Here is an 11,725-nt window from a genome sequence, read left to right on the forward strand (position 1 = left end):
CAAGGATGGGTTTATTCGAAATTTGATTAATCCGTCCCTGATTAATCGGAAGCTGATTGCATTCATAATTCTGTCATCCTCTTTGGTTCCATTTTTCTTCTCTTAAAACTTTTAATGTTTAATAATTTTACTATTGTTTTTGTGCCTTTAAGCCGTTGAGCAGCGGTTCTCAACCTTTCTTGCCCTCATGCATCCCTTTCACTATTGCACATAACCATAAAAAATGTGAAAATGACATACACGAGAAAAATTTAAACTCAAATGTTTATTTCTGAAGAAAAATTTTTTAATTCCAGTATTTTTTAATTATATTATTATTTTGCCAGTATTTTGTTGTTCGAAAAACCGTCATTGACACTGTAGAGATCAATTTGATTGCTCTTATTTCTGTTAGGCAGACAGTAGAGAAAGATTTTTTAAATGCAAAATATACATTTACAATTCTTAAATAATTTTGATTTAGAAAATGTCTCTCTGTGAGACAACAGGTCAACAACAGGTGAGAATTAAAGTGACAATAGTATTACAATATTTGAAACATTGTTCTGAAGATTACAGTTTAGGAAAAAAAAAAAAAAAAAAGCTGAAAAAATTCAAAAAGACTGCTTTTTCACGTTCCTGCTTCTATTTCTCAAGTAAAACGGATATATCTGAAATACTTCTCCTTAACGAGGATCTTCATTATGAATGTCACCGTGATCATAATTTAGTTGATATTCCTAATTTGCATTCAAAAGTTGTGATGGAATAAAAATGGTTTAACTGAAGTATGGAGCTGTTGAAAACACGAGATGATTTCTTTGAATACTTTACCTAAAATAAAACCTTTTTCTTGTCAATTTAATTCCGTAAGGAAATTTAAAGTCTTATTATTCTTCAGTTGCCTCAAATAACAATTATAAAATAAAGTTTCACTCAAAAAATTCCGCCCTTAAAACTGTGCCCCACGGACCGGACGCCTGCCCAGCCCCCTCTAGTTCCGCTACTGAATATCCCCTTCCTTTCAAAAACTCCAAAAGCACGTATACGTACATTTAAATTTAGATTTCTTTTAATGCGTTTTATAAACCAAAGAAGAAAAACTATAGAAATTACTGAGAAATACCAAAACTTGAAAAAAGCACTTTTTTTATATAACTAAACTAAATTCATACTACTACTTTCATAAACTAAATTCTTAATATTTAACTGTGAAATTCTCCTCTGGTTGAGGACTGCTGTCGTAGAGGAGCTGTGCTAAATTATGAGGGGAAAATATATTCTAAAAGTTATTAAAAGTAAAAAAGAATATTTTTAAGCGAAATTTGCTGTATTATTTTATATAATGAGACTGATACTAAAATGAAAACATTTAGTGCATAAATACATCATAATATTTTAAGAATCTATCATTGTGTGTATAGGAGTTCATTATGAGAAAAAAGGAAACAAAGTAATCTATGATTTCGAAGAAAAAATTAATCAGACTGTATTTCCAGGACTTCAGGGTGCACCTCATAATAATGCAATTGCGGGTAAGTATTTTGACTGACTCGAATTTTTCTTGGGGTGTTAGATTTACTGTAAAATTATCATATATGTCAGCGAAATTTAGTATTCATATATAACTTTTTGATCATTAGGAATTGCAGCAGCATTAAAGCAAGCACAGAATCCTGAATTTAAGAAGTATCAGGAACAAATACTGTTGAATGCAAAAGCATTAGTCCAGTCTCTTCAAGAAAAAAATTATAAATGTGTTACATTTAAAATTATTCATTACATAGTTGTCAATGTTTTAAGAAAAAAATTGAAATTGTATTTTCATAGCATACGTTTCCTAGCTACAAATGTGAGAGAACATGTTGGGACATAAACGATATCCAGCTTTTATAGTTATTAAATTTTTAAAAATGATAGTCATGACAATTACCATTATACTTCCTTCTTAAGACAATATAAAAAGAAAGAACTTTCGCCTGAAGAATAAATTTCAAAACTGATAGGAACAATATGAAAAATGGTAAAAAGATAAACAAGAAAGAATAACACATTGCGAGTAAATAAGAAGTCACGAGGGACGACTGGTTAATTAATCAGCGATCAGTAAGCATCTGGGAAGTGGATTTCGTAGCTATGTGCAGCTGGATTCCAAAAGGCTTTTAACTCGTTAAAAAAATGCTTTTTTATATTTTCTATAGCAGTTGTTTACTTTCATTATTTTTCCATTTTATAGTGTGAAACTTCTTTCCTGAGCCTCATTAATACAGTTTTCATAATGTGTCGCTAATTCAGCCAGTTGCGAATTGAATTTTGGCTCTCTTTTTTTTACGATGTCCTTCAAAGGATTTTTTAATCTGATCTGAATACCGTTTCCCAATATCTAAAATACGGGACACTGTGAATGGTCTTCTCTTGCGTGGAAGTATGGGTTTAAAATCTTTGCGATATGGGGAACTGTACAAGATATTTTCTGCCTCCTTTCTGCAGGCCTTCGTGGTGTAATGGTAGCACACTCGGCGCGTATTCGACAGGTCCTGGTTGGAGTCCGAGAGAGGGCACTGCACATTTTTCACATCTGCTGCTTCGAAAACCCTAATGACTCTACAGTGGCGCCCGAACTAAAAGGTGGTGGATGATGATTATTCACCACCAGTAATTTGCGATTGGATCTCCTAATCCCCAGTCGTCCTTTAAAAGGGAGGTACTTTCTCCCTTCTTTCTGCATGCATTCCTGGTGTAACGGTAGCATACTCGGTGCGTATTCGAGAAGTCCAGGTTCCAGTCCCGACGAGGGTACTGCATATTTTTGCTTCAAAAACACCCTAATGACTGTACAACTGGATACGCGGGAATTACCAATAACAGCTTACTTGATGTCGTTTGAACCGGGTTCAAAGGAACTGTGAACATTCCTTTGAAAGGACGGAGCATATAAAGGTCAAAAGTAATTAATAACTAACAGTTTAAGAACAGACGTGATGAGACTAAGATTAAGGCAAAAAAGAACAGGGTTGCAAATGCGAATTAGACAGGACGCCAAGAACTTGAAAATTATAGTTTTGAAGAAGGTGAGGTGATATCGTGAATCTAGTGATTTGCTATCTTTTAAGTACATTCAATTTCTCCTTTCTTGCTATTAAAATACCTGTGAACTAAAAACTTAATAAAAGAAAATTATCGCACTTCTTAAAAAGTACACCGTTTTTATGATCTGCAGTGGACGGGATAACAATGAAGGTAAAGTATTAAAAGATATCTTCCAAAATTTTTTGTTAGAATTGCTTGTTTTTGATATTTACCGCCCAAGTTACTGACAGCAAAATGAAACTATGATTTGTTTGAAAATCGACCAGAGCAGCAAAAACCATGACCTTGGAACTGAATTAAAATATTGCATAAATTTCGTCAGGTGTGACTGAGACGCAATACGTGACAGGTGATTACTTCTATTTGTAATAGACAGTTTATTGCATCTCAAATCAAGAGACCTGCAATGTCTGTACCAGTACTCTCCTGATTTTGGTACCTTATGTTTTACCAGTTGTCCTGTTTTCCTTCCTTGTACGAAGTAAAGGAAGTATTGAAATCGCAAAAAAATTTTGGATATCATATTTCAACTAAAGTTTCTATTTTGACCGCTTCCGCATTCATTTAAAAGACCTTTTTGCGTGACATCTGTATGCACGGATAGAATAAAAACTTTTTTTCAAAACATATTGTATAGATTCAGAAGAGATTTTTTCGTGACATACGTACGTACGGATATATGTATCTCGCATAACTCAAAACTAGAACGTTGAAATGTTGCATATAGAATTGCTATAACATCTAGTTGTGCACCTCCTTTTTTTCTACAATCGGCCGCACTAACCGTATATATATATATATATTCCACTCTGTTACACGGCTCTGTGAGCTCAGTCTTTTTATTCTTATATGTTGGTAAATTGTGCATCTTTTGCTTTTAAAAGTGATTAAATTATATTGTTATTATGTTCCAATGACGGGTTTTAATGCCTTTAGTTAAAACAAACTTTAGTTAATCTGCATACAATAGTTGTAGAATTATGAACCATTTATGTAAGTGTATGTCGTATAGTGTCGTATATGTAAGTGTATAGTGTATGTCGTATTATTATAGAATTATGAACCATTTGTGTAAGTGTATGCATGTAAGTGACCAAGTGTATGTCGCGTTAGCCCTAACGAGGCAGATATTTCTTCGCATCTGCAACTTAGTATTATAATGAATTAAGGCAGCTGGTGCACCACTTTCAATGCCATTTTGCCTAATGGGACCAAATATTAACTTTTAGTTTTGCGCGCCGAAAATGTTGTCTCCCTGCCCACTGTCCAAATTGCTTGTTTTCGCGCAGAAACTCTAATTTTAATTGTAAAACTAATTTTTAGTTGTTTTTAATTGTATTTGGTGTTTTATGTTTTTCTGTGTTTTATAATTTTCAATGTGGACGTTTTGAATTTTAATCTATTTTTGCCTTGCCGCGAAGTGGGAATTGAACTGATTGAATGAGAAATATATCTCTAACGAAATTCGAGAGAAAATATGTTTACATGAAGTGCTGCGAAAAATTGTGCGTAATTTAATAGGCGATTCGAAGAAGTCATATGAAGTGTCCACATCAGATATTGTTTTTTAAAGGAGTTTTATTTACGTCTTTTGTTTACGTATTTCGTGCAGTCATATATTTCAAGGAATTATGCTTGGTGAAAACTAGAATTTTTAGGATTTAAACATTTTGCATATTGTTTTGTGCATGTGTGATCGTCATGAATTAGATGCGCACAGAATCGATGATAGATTGATAAAATTTATTTTTCCAAAAGAAACACTTTACTGTTCTGGAATTTTTCACAAAAGCACTTGCACAGCTGTTCTCAGTATGACAGAGCCTAATTAGGAGTTACGACTTCAAACTAACGAGAACAAGAAACACAGCTAAATGCAACGTGCAAGCTGTTTAAGCTACGAAGCTCGCTCGGAGATCTCTGAATACACCGAAGTCAACTCTGAACTAAAAACTGTCTCAGGTCTTAAATAGTTTACCACTGACCGCCGAGGAATTTCCAGTCCTTTTGATTTCTCCAATTTGAGGGAAGCCATATACAGTTAACTTAATATAAAGCCGGGTATACTTACATAACTCCATGACCAAGACCCTCGACCCGGTAAGCCATACGAGGATTTATATATCCGGGTCACCCCTCAGTGACAGCGCAGGCCCCACAGTCCCAGCCCGGGTTTATACACAGCCTCAGCAGGACAAAGATTATCGCTGTAACAAGTTAAAAATCGCTGAGACACCTTTGCTTAGGGGCACCACTCCCTTAGCATCATACGTCAATCGGTGCCCTACCTTGCTATGTCAGTCCCCACTACCGAGACTCTGGAGGCTGAACCCCCATCGAAGAGGCCCAAATCATCTACCATAGTTACATAAAGAGATCAATTAAAATTATTCAATTACAGTATCAATTAGTTATGCAGGGACCAAACCAAAATATCGCCAAATGTTCGCCAAGGCGACGCATTCTTACCAAAACCATCACAATCACAATATCTCGTAAATTTGGCAATATAAGTATTTAGTTCAATGCTAAGTGGACATGCCTTTGTAACTATATTTTTACGGTGGAAATTCAATTTTTCTACAATTTTACGTGTAATTTCACTACTGTTATTTACATATATATAAAATTCGTAATAACATTGCTATAAGGTGTAGGTTCTTTAAAACAATCACTATATTTTAGAATTGCAAAAATTCTAGACATTTTCCCTTTATTCACTAAAGTATCCCAACAGTTGCTGACAGGTAAATCACTAAACTCTAGTTAAGTTCATTCCAGGCTGAAATCCGTTCGAATGAAATGGTTGCCTGAGGGTTTTGGACTTCGTGTGTAATGCGAGTCTGAGCCATTTTCGCTCAAAATGTCTTCCACAAAGACATTGCTTCCTTAAAGAAACAGCTCTAGTGTGCTTTGTCATAGACAAGTTATCCAAACGCAATTGCTGACAAATATTTTAAATTGTTGGTCATCAGTATAATGGAACAAGGGCTAAGTTACGAATTATTTTTTAAATTTCATTTATACTTTATGGGTGGTATAGATAATCACATTGTATGGGTTGACTTACGGCCTAACAATCTAAGCGGCTCTCAAGCAGAAAAGATTCTTGAAAACATATACATAGCTTGTAATAAGAACACTGTTCCAGGAGATAAAAGTGCTTTGAATCCCGGAGGAATTCGACTGGGTACTCCAGCTCTTACATCTAGAGGTCTGAGAGAATGTGACATGGAGAAAGTAGCAAATTTCATTCACGAAGGTATGTATATCGCATTAATACTGAAATATACCGAAAATGTTCCACGGATAATCATTTATTCACACGATATACAATCGCTGAAATAATTTATCTCCTCAAACACATTTAAATGTCATGTCTTTTTCACTTTAGTATCGGCACTTTTCTCAGAGAAGTGCAGTTTGTTTCTCGAAGACTAAAACGCTATATTTTCCTATATGCTACAATTTTCAAATCTCATATTAGCTGATTTAGTATCCACGTTTCAGTATTACATATTTGCCACAGTGGAGAGAAAATTTGGGAATTAAACATATCCACAGTTTATAAGGCATGAAGATACTTTAAATGAACCGCAGTACATTTATATCATCTCTCATCAATTTGCAGTTTGAGCGAGTTGGTCAAACGTTTCCCTAATTACGTAATCTTTTCAGGGAAAAGATGGTATTTACTGTTCTGACATCCACAGAAATTGTTTAAACAGAAATGCTAAACTTTCAACTGTGAAATGCAGCTTAAATACGTTAGATTATTGTTTTATTCATTGTCCGTATTGTTGCATTCTGAGCTTGAGACTTTCAAATAAAAAATTAGGGTAGACAGTTTCAAGCCAAGACCTGGTCCTAGGCAAAGTTTTAGATGTGAACACTATGAAAAGTGGTTATTGTAATAAACCAAGATGTGTCAAAATGCAGATGGAATACTTTTCTTCTAATTGCGGTCTGTAGAAATCCGGAAACGCATAATGCGTAAATTGCAAAGGAGGTGACCATCCAGTATGCTACAAACGTTGCCCACACAACTACCACAAGAAATTCCAACAAAATCCGAGTGCTGACTGAAGAAGCATAATTCTCTTACAACATGATCAATGGACGAGATAACCTACATTAGAGACTCGTGATGTTAAACCTCACAGTGAAGTTCTTGATATAAAGGGAATGTTAAGTTTTCTTAATTTCGGCACTAAGCAGATCCTCGAAAAAGATCAGGAGAGGCTTAGAAGCTGCTACTTTTCTAGAAAAACTGTCGCTACAGAGACCGATTCTTTATTTAATTAGCCTATAGTGATTTCACAGGGAGGATTCTTCTTGCACTTTTTTCCATATGGACGGTGCTTAGTGCACCTGAACTTTGTTGAAGAGTGAATGGCTGATACGGTGAACCTGATGGAGTAATGTATGCTAATGGAGAAAAAATGATACATTAATGAAAGCAGGCCACATACCATACCCAAAGAAATTCCGCCAGTAGGTGAGTTTGATTTTCTTCAGGCTTTTCATATTCCTATTAATTACTCTGCATCTATCAATGCTTTAAATTTTAATCCTTTTTTCCATTTATAAATAAATCACTTTGATCACATTTCCCATTCATAGATGGCATCTCTCGTTGTGCTACTTTCGTTGTTCTTTCCAGTGTCCATTTCTTCATTCTAGAAGGCATTAGGAACAGTTTCTGGCGTGTTCTTGAAAGTTTGCAAAATCATTACCTTTGGAAGTACGCATTTTTACTTCCTTGTACGAAGTATAAAGGAAGTATAGCAATCGCGAAAAATTTCGGGTATCATATTTCAACGAAAAAATCGATTTTGACCGCTATCCAATGCAATTTAATGATGTTTTTGCGTGACATCCGCAAGTAAGGACAGAACAAAGGACTCTTTTCACTCAAAAAAAAAATTATAAAACTGATTTAAAATGAATTCTGAAGAGAATTTTTCGTGGCATCTGTGCGTGCGTACGTACGTATCTCGCATAACTCAAAAACGAGTATCCTCAGAACGTTGAAATTTTGTATGTAGGACTGCTATAACATGTAGATGTGCACCTCGTATTTTGATTGCAATCTGTCGCACCAAAAGTGTATAAATATATGAAAATATATATCCATTCTGTTACTCTGCTCAGTGAGCTCAGTTTCTTTATTTTTAAATGTTTATAAATTGTGCATTTTTTGCTTTAAAAATGATTAAATTATGTTGTTCTTATCTTCCGGTTAAGGTTTTCATGCCTTTAGTAAATCTGCATACAGTATTTGTGGAGTTATCAACAATTTTAAAGTTGTTTGAGGGCAGCTAAGCCTAATGAATTTTGCGATGGCGGACACGTTTGTTTACATTTAAAACTTGGCAAAATAGTGGATTTTTTGCTAGTCTATAGAAACTAAGCTTCGCAACAACAAAGATAACGCCTTCTTTCATTATTGCGAATCATGCTTAATCCATTGTGGAATTTATTTCAGGAAATAAGTGCTTCAGATTTATTTCATAATTTTTGATATAGATATTTTGAGTTTTTATGTATTTTTGCCTTGTCGGGAAGGGAGAACTGAATTAATTGAATGAGAAATACTGAATCCTCTCTGAAAACTGTTTCTTTTTTTTTAGTGTTGTTGTTTGCTTAATTTCTTTTAAACATCGTTTTATATTTATTATAGTATTTGAATAGAACATATGGCAACGATTAGATAATTCTTCAAATGATATCAATTTATATGCATTGTGAGTTATAATATGGACGAAATGTAACGCTGTTTAATATTCCGTGTAAGGAAGTCATGTGGTGTACACATCAGATTTTTTATTTAGTAAGAGCTGAAGACGGCAATCGTGTTTAAATTGCAGAAAGCGCTCCTGTTGAAATAAAATATTGGCATGTTAATCAACGTTATTTTCTTTACACTTAGATTAAGAGATTATCTAGAAAAGAAGTTACGCAATAGTACTGCATAACGTTTGTAAATTTTCTCACCATTAGGTTTTAAATTACTTCCAAGAAATATCAAAATTTGTTCTGAAAAATTAGCATCCGAGCTCGGATGTAAAACTTAAAAAGTTATTATCTATATACAGTAGAAATGGACAACTTTTCCATATTTGCAATTGACCGTATACATTATTTGAAAGCAATTTTTCAGATTTGCAAAATTTCAGATAGCCGATACTCAAGCTGTTCCGAGATTGGATGCAGATATAAAGCAAACAACAACTTTATATCGAATTAGTAATAAAATTGTAACTATTCTTACTGCAATGAGATGTGTTTACTGTCCATAATTATTTTTTTGACACCTGTTATCCACCAAAATAACTACTCTTGGTGCACCTCATTTATAGTATGCTTAGATTGCTATCCTATTAAACATATGTAAGGAATAATCTTACTTAATTATTTGTAAATTTAATAATGCTTTTTTCTTTCAAACTAGGTCTACAGATAGCTCTAGATGCAAAATCAAAATGTGATCCTAAAGTAAATGATTTCAAAACTAAATTTGCTGAAGATCCTGAATTTCAACAACGCCTAAAAGAATTGAGAAACAGAGTGATCGAATTTGCGTCGAAGTTTCCTGTTCCTGGTTAAGGAGAATATTAATTTCAGAATATGCAAAAAGTAAAACATACAGAGGCTGTTCGAACATTTTTTAGACGATTTCGGTAAGCTGTAATAAAAACTCGTTTGCTGCAAAAGAAGTAATTGCAATTGTACTATGTTTTCAAAAGTCAAAATTATCGTCTGTGGCTTGAAAGTTTTGTTTTTATTCAAAATGGTGAATTTAACAAAGCAGTGGTTCGAAGGCTACATTTACGCTCTTTCCGAAGAGAAATATGCATACTCCGTTATCCAAAAACGATGTGAGAGTCATGGTTTTGTGATATCTAAAGCGTCGATCGGTAATATCATCAACAAGAAAGGAAAAAAACGTCAAATTGGAGACACAAGTGGGAAAAATTCCAAACAAGTATCCAAGGAAAAAACGGACATCTTCGACTATTGCAAAGGTACGTTGTTTCATGTTAAAAGAAAATCCCCCTAGTCAAAGGACAGTTGCAAAATCATTAAAATGCTCGATGTCCACTGTAAACAAAATTATAAACGTTGATTTAAATCTTAAGAAAGCGAAAAAACGCAATGTGCATCGTCTTCTTCCAAAGCATATCGCTCAACGCAAAACACGCTGCAGAATTCTACGTGAAAAACACTTAGCCAAAGAAAAAATGGAAAACAATTGTCACAATAGATGAAGCATGGGCGTATTTAAATGATTGCAACAAAAAAAAAAAAAAAAAAAAAAAAAAAAAAAAAGAGCCATTTAGTATCATAAAAGGGGAGAAAAAAATTTAAGTACATGGTTCAAAAAATCGAAAGAAAGTTTTTCTAAGGAATTCATGATTGTTGCTGGTTTTTCTTGTAATGGCAAGTTAAAAATAAAGAGAGTGCAAAAACATGTCAAGATTAACTCTAAATACTATCAGGAATATATTTTATCGCCAGTTTTTCTGAATGAAATACCATCGCTTTACCCACAGTGCCATCAATCTGTGAGACTCCATCAGGACAAAACTAGCAGTCACACATCAAAATCCACTGTAAATTTCTTAAAAGAAATGGAACAAAAAACTGGTATCAAGGCCATACCCTTCACTGCTATCCCTACTAAATCTCCCGATGTGTCACCTATGGATTTTTGTGCTTTCGGACTTTTAAAAACTGCATTATCCAAACGATGTCCCAAAACCCTAACAGGACTCTGGAAAGCTGTTCGGGAGGAATGGGATAGAATATCTCTTCTGCCACTTCAAAAGGCATAATTATCCTGGAAATTGCGGTGTCGAAAGATAGTTCAGAATAAGGGATTTCAAATAGAACATTTAAAACACAAGAATTTTATGTAATTTACATTTGTGAATACAATATACATCGTCTAAAAAGTGTGTGAACAGCCTCTGTATTAGGAAGTTTCTAATTTGTATGCGAATATAAATTTTGAACTGATAAATATTAAAATCACAAAATGAATACCAATTTCTTATTTTTTTAATATATCCAATTTGTCGCCTGTTTTCTGACAATAACTAAACATATTTAGTTTAAAAATGCTTTACAAATTTCTGGTCTTTGGTTGGGGGGCTGCAAGCTCTCCTCACCAATGGTCAGAAATTTACTCGAAGGTATTCCTCGGGAATAGCTTCCATCCTCGAAAATCCATTAGATATTTAACAATCTGAACAGCGATAATGTTGCGCAGGCTGCATCACAAGGGGTGAAGTGATACTGCAGGAAGGGGTAAAAGCGCGGAATAGGCTGCATCAACAAAGTTCAGAAGGTGGAGCTGTGTGACGTCCATAAATGGATGGGAATAAGCTTGTGACGTCACAATGTATTCTCCATGGACCTTATAAGAAATAGACTAACCCAGTGGGCGGGGCGTGCGTCACACACATGTCGGGAAGAGAGAGTAGGGACGATTTAGTTTATCGTAACATTGAAACATATGGCGTTTGTATCACATAACTCTTTTTAATTATTAAATGTGATACGTTGTATAAATGATGAGATAATAAAAATCACAGTTTTTGCTAATAAGATTTTATATATCTCATGAAACCACTTTTTAGTGCATTTTGAG

General features: G+C 34.2%; 1 pseudogene across 1 annotated transcript in view; it reads left to right on the plus strand.

Annotated features, from left to right (window-relative positions):
• Positions 1–11,115, plus strand: part of LOC118189068 (serine hydroxymethyltransferase-like) — a 29,978-nt pseudogene extending 18,863 nt beyond the window's left edge. Inside the window, exons 5-6 of the transcript XR_015042024.1 lie at positions 1,404–1,514; positions 9,524–11,115. The product of XR_015042024.1 is annotated as a serine hydroxymethyltransferase-like (transcript). The remainder of the gene's footprint in view (positions 1–1,403; positions 1,515–9,523) is intronic.
• The last annotated feature ends 610 nt before the right edge of the window (positions 11,116–11,725 follow it).

The sequence above is a fragment of the Stegodyphus dumicola genome, chromosome 1 (genome assembly GCF_044657685.1).
Source record: "Stegodyphus dumicola isolate Sdum_Otavi_A_Nest chromosome 1, ASM4465768v1".
Classification (NCBI taxonomy): domain Eukaryota; kingdom Metazoa; phylum Arthropoda; class Arachnida; order Araneae; family Eresidae; genus Stegodyphus; species Stegodyphus dumicola.